The sequence below is a fragment of the Coturnix japonica genome, chromosome 1, assembly GCF_054131305.1.
Source record: "Coturnix japonica strain WE chromosome 1, WE-NBRP24, whole genome shotgun sequence".
NCBI lineage: Eukaryota > Metazoa > Chordata > Aves > Galliformes > Phasianidae > Coturnix > Coturnix japonica.
In genome coordinates, this window is record NC_140663.1 from 38,632,693 (window position 1) to 38,639,121 (window position 6,429).

A 6,429-nucleotide genomic window follows, 5' to 3' on the forward strand; every position below is an offset into this window, starting at 1 on the left:
ATTAATAGTGGGAGCAGTAACTGCATTTCATCTGCTTAGGCTTTTGGTTTTTTTGGTTGTTTATTTGTTTTTTTTATATATATGTTTGTCAAGTCTGTTTTCCTGGTATAAACTTCCATTTACTGCAGATAGAGTTTACGCAATTTTCTCAATGCCATCCAGAAATCTGGTTTTGACAGATATCTAAAACATGTGACATTATTGGTGTGTGGTGCCCTTAACTACGACATATTTTCTGTACAAGGTGGCTATTTTTCTTAGAGAAATGATAGATATCATTTGTAAAATTTTAATTAAGGCAAATAGACAGCAAGTATAACTTTCTGATATCAGAAGATAATGTCCAAAACAAATGAAGTTGAAAAGAGTTGGTGGATTCATTGTTCTCCATTCATCTGATGTAAACCATATAAATCCACAGTCAGATCCCAAACAGTGTTAAATATTTCTCAGATACTTGTTTGAGACAATAACTTCAAGTCTTCTTCCAAGGACTGTGTCTGTCTGCAAGGTATAAAAAGTAAGCTTCTAATTTCCCTCATCTCATCTGGATACAGAGCCAGGCTGCTTTGATGAATGACAGGATTTGTTTTTCCTTGTTATTTTTTTGTTTGTTTGATTATTGTCTTTGTTGTAATTGTTTTAAAAAGCACTTAAGGATTGGTGAAAACCAAAGGCAGTATGACTACAAGAAATAATCACAAAACTGAAAGTATTTTATTTGTTTTATTTAGGTGTTACTGTGAGAGGGTAAAGGGAATAGATGGATGAAGTCACTTAGCCAGTACTGAAAGACAATAACAGATTGCAAAACTCTCTTTTTGTAATGAATACGTACACTTTTATCTTTTTACATTTATTTTTTAATAACCATTACGTAAGTATTACAATTTGAGCTTCTTCTTTGAAACCTATTTTAACTGGCATTTGATTTCTAAATGTAATCAATTTAATTAAATTGCATTGATATTTAATTAAATATCAAATGACTTAATATTTTTATTAACATAATTAGTCGTTGTACTGGTTTATAATTTCATTATTGGGTCTGCCTATAAATGAAACTAAAGTTCTGTTTCGCTCATAAAAAATCACAGCATAGCTATTGTTGATTACAGTAACATAAGTAGTTAGTGGTAGTATTATTTCAATTGTAACCATAATTTTCTTTCAGGAAATTTTCTGGAAGCTGTTAGCATGGTGTTATTATTGTCAATGGAAGAGAAATACATTTTTAGAGAATAGAGCACAGAGTTATTGTAGAGACTGAGATCATCAAATGCTTCCCACTTAAAAGAAAAAATCTATTAATATGGGACAGCATGGAGAATGTAGTGGGAGTGTATGGAGAACTGAAATGAAAGTATTGCTTTCATGTGGAAATTAATACTAATCATTTAGATGGTTTGACTTATATTTTGAAACTAAATACAGGCATGGCCCAGCTACATTTCTTATGCAAAAACCAGGTTACATATACAAGTGTATGTATGTGAATATATTTGTTAAGAGGAATATGCAAATTAGAATTGCCTAGATGAAATTCACGTTTCATTATTTTCAGATGTTAATTAAAATCTTGGCAAGATTTCTTCTTTGATGTTCTATACCTAATTGTTTTTAAAAATGGATACTTCTGATAGACTTCCTAGAATTGTGTCTGACATCTTTAAAGATGCAGTTAGTTTAGTCGATACCTTGTTCTAAAAGTTAACAAAGTTGACTTTGTTGTTTAAACACAAGGAATGTTCCTGTTGCCTCTTAAAAGTTCAGTTTTAGCTCCTCAGAATTAAAGCATTTTGAATGCTAGGACAACAAGGACTTTCACATCTAACTATGTCAAAAGTTACAATTTTAACCTCATATTTTAACCACCTGTAAGCACCTCTATTAATACATCATTATTAATTGCAAAGCTCTTTAAATCTAGAAGCTTTAAAGCTCTTTAAAGTTAGAAATATCAGAAATAAAACGGCCTCTGCAATGTTGGAACAGCCCCTCTGTACCCTTCTCAGTTTTTAATTATATTTTTACACCTTTAAAGATTCATTTACAATTAACTTCATAAATGTTTACTTACACTTCTCATAATCATTCACATAGGCATAAGAAGACAGAGTTGAAATCAGTCTAAAAGAAGGTACATTGTCTGTGATATTCAACTTCACTTACTTACTTATTTTGTACTTTAAGTTGGGGAAAATGAGTTTCTCTAGAACATTACTCCATTTCTAAAGAGCTTGAGGGCAAACAAGGGGTAATTCAAGAAAGAAGACCTTAGCATATATATAATACTCTGTATTAGTAAAAGCTTTTTTCCTAATGACGCTTAATCCAGGTATATATAAACACATATGTGTGTGTGTATTTATGTGAACTGCAAACATAGACATAGAAACTTCTTAAGAGCAAATGAAGTGGGAAGTATTCCATATGAATCACAGCACCCTACAACTTAACTTAAACACTGGCACTGGGAGTTGCAACAATTGGTCAACTGATCATCTCTGGCCAATCAAAAGGAACAGAACACCCTTGTTTTTAACTATTTTGTATATATATGTATATAAAATATACATATATATATAATATGCTTATTTTGAAATACTGAGTTTACAAATTTTCAGTTAATTCAGAAGAGTTACAACTGTATTAAAGAGTTTGAAGGGATATTATAGACTGTAAAATGAAATTGTGAAAAAGATGTTTTTGACAAAAGGGTACTAAAAGAATGTGATACAATGTTAAAGTGCTAGAATGGGACATATTTGGCAAATATGATGGGTACTGACTGAGGCTTGCAGGAGAAAACTTTAAGCCTTGGACCTGACCAAATGCACACTTTTTCAAGGTAGAACTCTCTATCTGTGAATGACAGAGCATGCTGAGATAACACATAGGGACTTAACTGTGCCTTAGTTTATATATACAGTCTCTCTCAGAGTGTCCTCCTTTCCTCTCATTTTGTTATTCCTGACATTTCTGTCACTGTAGACAAGTTAAGAGAGGGAGTAGTGAATGATTTGGAATTGATCCCTAAGTGCAAACAAGGAAAAAATTAGAAGTTGTCAACCATGGAAATCATGATGAATGAATACGGGAGAGACAGCAGCTTGATTTTTTGGATATATTCAAAATTAAACCAAAAGAAAATTGAAGATGCTCATTCCTCCTAAAGAATCAGAGGATCAATTTTAGAGGTACTGGTGTTTTGAGTACAATGAAAATTGAAAGTATAATTCATCTTAATATACTTACTGTTGTACTTAGACAACTGCACTGAAAATGGCTGTTTCTACGTTAGACAACCAGCACTGTGACAAAATAAACCTCATTCACATGCCTTACTATTTTATGTTTGGTTATATCTATATGGTTTGGTAATATTGCTCCTACTCTAGGTCAGTATATGATTAATTTGAACAGCTAAATTGATACATATAGAAAAGTTTTGTGTTTTTAGTAAAGACTGGATTAAGCTGGCCATAAATTCCTTCCTTGTGTTGTTTTAATTAAAACTTTTCTGATAGCACTTTTATCCATCAGTTATGGTTGTTTTGGTGTTTGTTTGTTTTTTCTTAAATTAATTACGGTAGGGAAAAAAGAAAAACATAGTTTGCAGACACTATCTTTAGGAAATGTATAAAAAAGTACAATTAAGCAACATACGAATTTAATTTTGCAGCAGTATGCATTAACTCCAAACAAACAAAAAATATAACCAGTATCAGGTGAAATAAGACATCAGCAACTTAACCTACAGCTGAAATTATGATTCTCCAGAGAACAATAGAAATTATCCAAATAGGCTGATTAGGATAGCATCTCTTAGCACCAAATGATCACTAAATCATAAACATCTATTCCACCCACAGTGTTCAAAGCATGGTCAGCTACAGCAGGTTGTTCTGGCTTGTGTCCAGTTAGGATTTGGACATCTTAAAAGTTGAAAGCTCTACAGCCTGCCAGGGCAACCTTTAATAATGCTTGACCACCTTCACAATGCAAAAAGAAACACCTTCTGTTGAAGTGAAAATTCCCATATTTCACTTTTTGCACTTTGATTGAGCATAATTGAGAAATGTACAACTTCGTTACCTCTTCACCTCCTTCCTCCTGCATTAACAGATAGTTTTACACACTAGTAAGATCCCCATGCACTTTCTCATCTCCATGCTGAACAGCTGCAGTTCTGTCAGCCTCTCCTCTTATTTCAAGTACTCCAGTCCTTTAATCATCTCCTTGGTCCTACACTTGATGTACTCAGGTAAGTCCATGTCTGCCTTACACTGGGGATGCCAACATGGAACCCAGCATTCCACACATGGCTTTTATAGAATCACAAATGGTTGAAGATGGTGGAAGACACCTCTGGATCCATCTCGTTCAAACCCCGCTCAAGCAGGGATGCCTGCTGCAGGTTGCAGGGACCATGTTCGATTAGCATTTGAAGATTTTCAAACTCCAGTTTGGAGTAATGGAGAAAGATCAACTCTCTCAAACTGCTGGCAACAGTCTATCTGTGCTTTTGGTATTCTTTCTTGCAAGGATGCATCAGGATGCCTTTTGTCCATCATGATTAACATGACCTTTTTAACAGAGCTGCTCTCCAGATAGTTGGTTCACATCTTATATGGATGTCTATGGTGATTTAAGGTTTTTTTTCCTCAAAAGGTGCAAGATCTGATATTTTCCTTTGCTTAAGTCCATGAGGTTCTTGTTGGCCCATTTCTCCATCCTGTCCAGGTCCCTCTGAATGGTACAAACCACTCATGTACCATCCACTGCTCCCAGTTTTGTGCCAGCTACAAACCTGCTGGAGATACCCAATGTCTCATTGTTCAGGGTGTTCATAAAGACATTAAACAGAGTTTGTCCCAGGACTGGCCCCCAGGATACACTGTTAGTGACTTGCCTCAAACTGGAGTTTATGCTTCTGATCCCATCCCACTGAGCCTAGCAGTTCAGGTAGTCTTCAGTCCACCTCACCATACGTTAGCCTAGCTCATAGTTCATCTGTTTGTTGCTGAATGATACTATCAGGGAATATTGAAGGCCTTACTGAAGCCAAGATAAACAACATTCCCTGCACTCACCTCATACACCAATTCATTTAATCACAGGTTAACAAACAGGTAAGGCATGATTTTTCCTTCATAAACTTGTACCAAAAACTCCCCATAATCTTCCTTTTTTTTTTTTTTCTTTTTTTTTTTTTTCTTTTTTTTTTCACATGCCTGGAAATGCTTTCCACAAGGATTTACCTCCATTGCACTCCTGGACAGGTTTTCAACATGAGACTGACCTCTTTCTGTCCTCTTTCTTTCCCTTCCTGAAATGACATGATTTCTTCCAGTCTTCGGGAACCTCTTTCTTTTATCACAACCTTCCAAAGGTAAACATTGATGTTTTCCATCTTTTTCATGACTTATGTGTGCATCCTCTGAAGCTCCAAGGACTTATGATAGTGATGTTTGTTTAAGTGCACAACGAAAGAACAGATTAGGATCTTTATTTTCTCACTTGTCTCAGGGAGCTGGGATTGCTAAAGTCTAGTCTGACCAGCAAAACCCAAGGTAAAATGAGTGCATAGTTTAGTCATTTTCATATCCTTTCAGCAGCAGGTTCACATTTTCCTGTCTCCCTTTTTCTGCTTAATCTAACATTTGAAGTAATTCTTGTCATCCTTTGTGTCCCACATCAGTTAGATTTCTTAATACTGTCCCTTCATGGTCAGACTGTATCTTTACACTTCTTTTGTGTGACTTGACATAATGTCCCCTTCTTAGACATTTTCTTTTTATTATTGGGCTTTGTCTGGAAATATTTGCTTTCTTATTACCCATTGACAGGCTGGTGGGAAAAAAAAAAATATATCAAAAAAATGCATAATGAAAAAAAGAATGTAGTCAGGCACCAATCTGTTTTTAGAATGGTTGCTATGGAATAGCACAGATTAACATGGTATGAACTGCTGGCATGTTATTCAAGTAAAGCTGGAAATTCAAAACAATGCATGTGTAAAGGGACAGATATGATTTTGAAACCCCACATAAGTATTGCTTAATCTTCCAGAACAGCAATGCAGGTTATACATATGGAAGCAAACAGGTACCAGACATTGTGGAAGAGAATTGTTCCTTATCCATGCTTGCTGGACGCATGATGGAAAGAAATCCTTGGGATGTTCATTTGTTGAAGATAAGAAACATTTGTTCTGTGCTTTTTCCTAGCAAGGAACATAAATTTAAAATACATGAAAACTAGGACATTATATTGTCAGAAAAAAAATTGACCTTGACATCTCTTGTCAATACTAAATCTGAAGGAGATTTTCATGTGCAAATGGCAGAATAAGGTATCTCAAAGGCTAATTGAACATTTGTAGAAGTGCTTAAATCTCTATATTACATAAGTGCTTATTGTTGT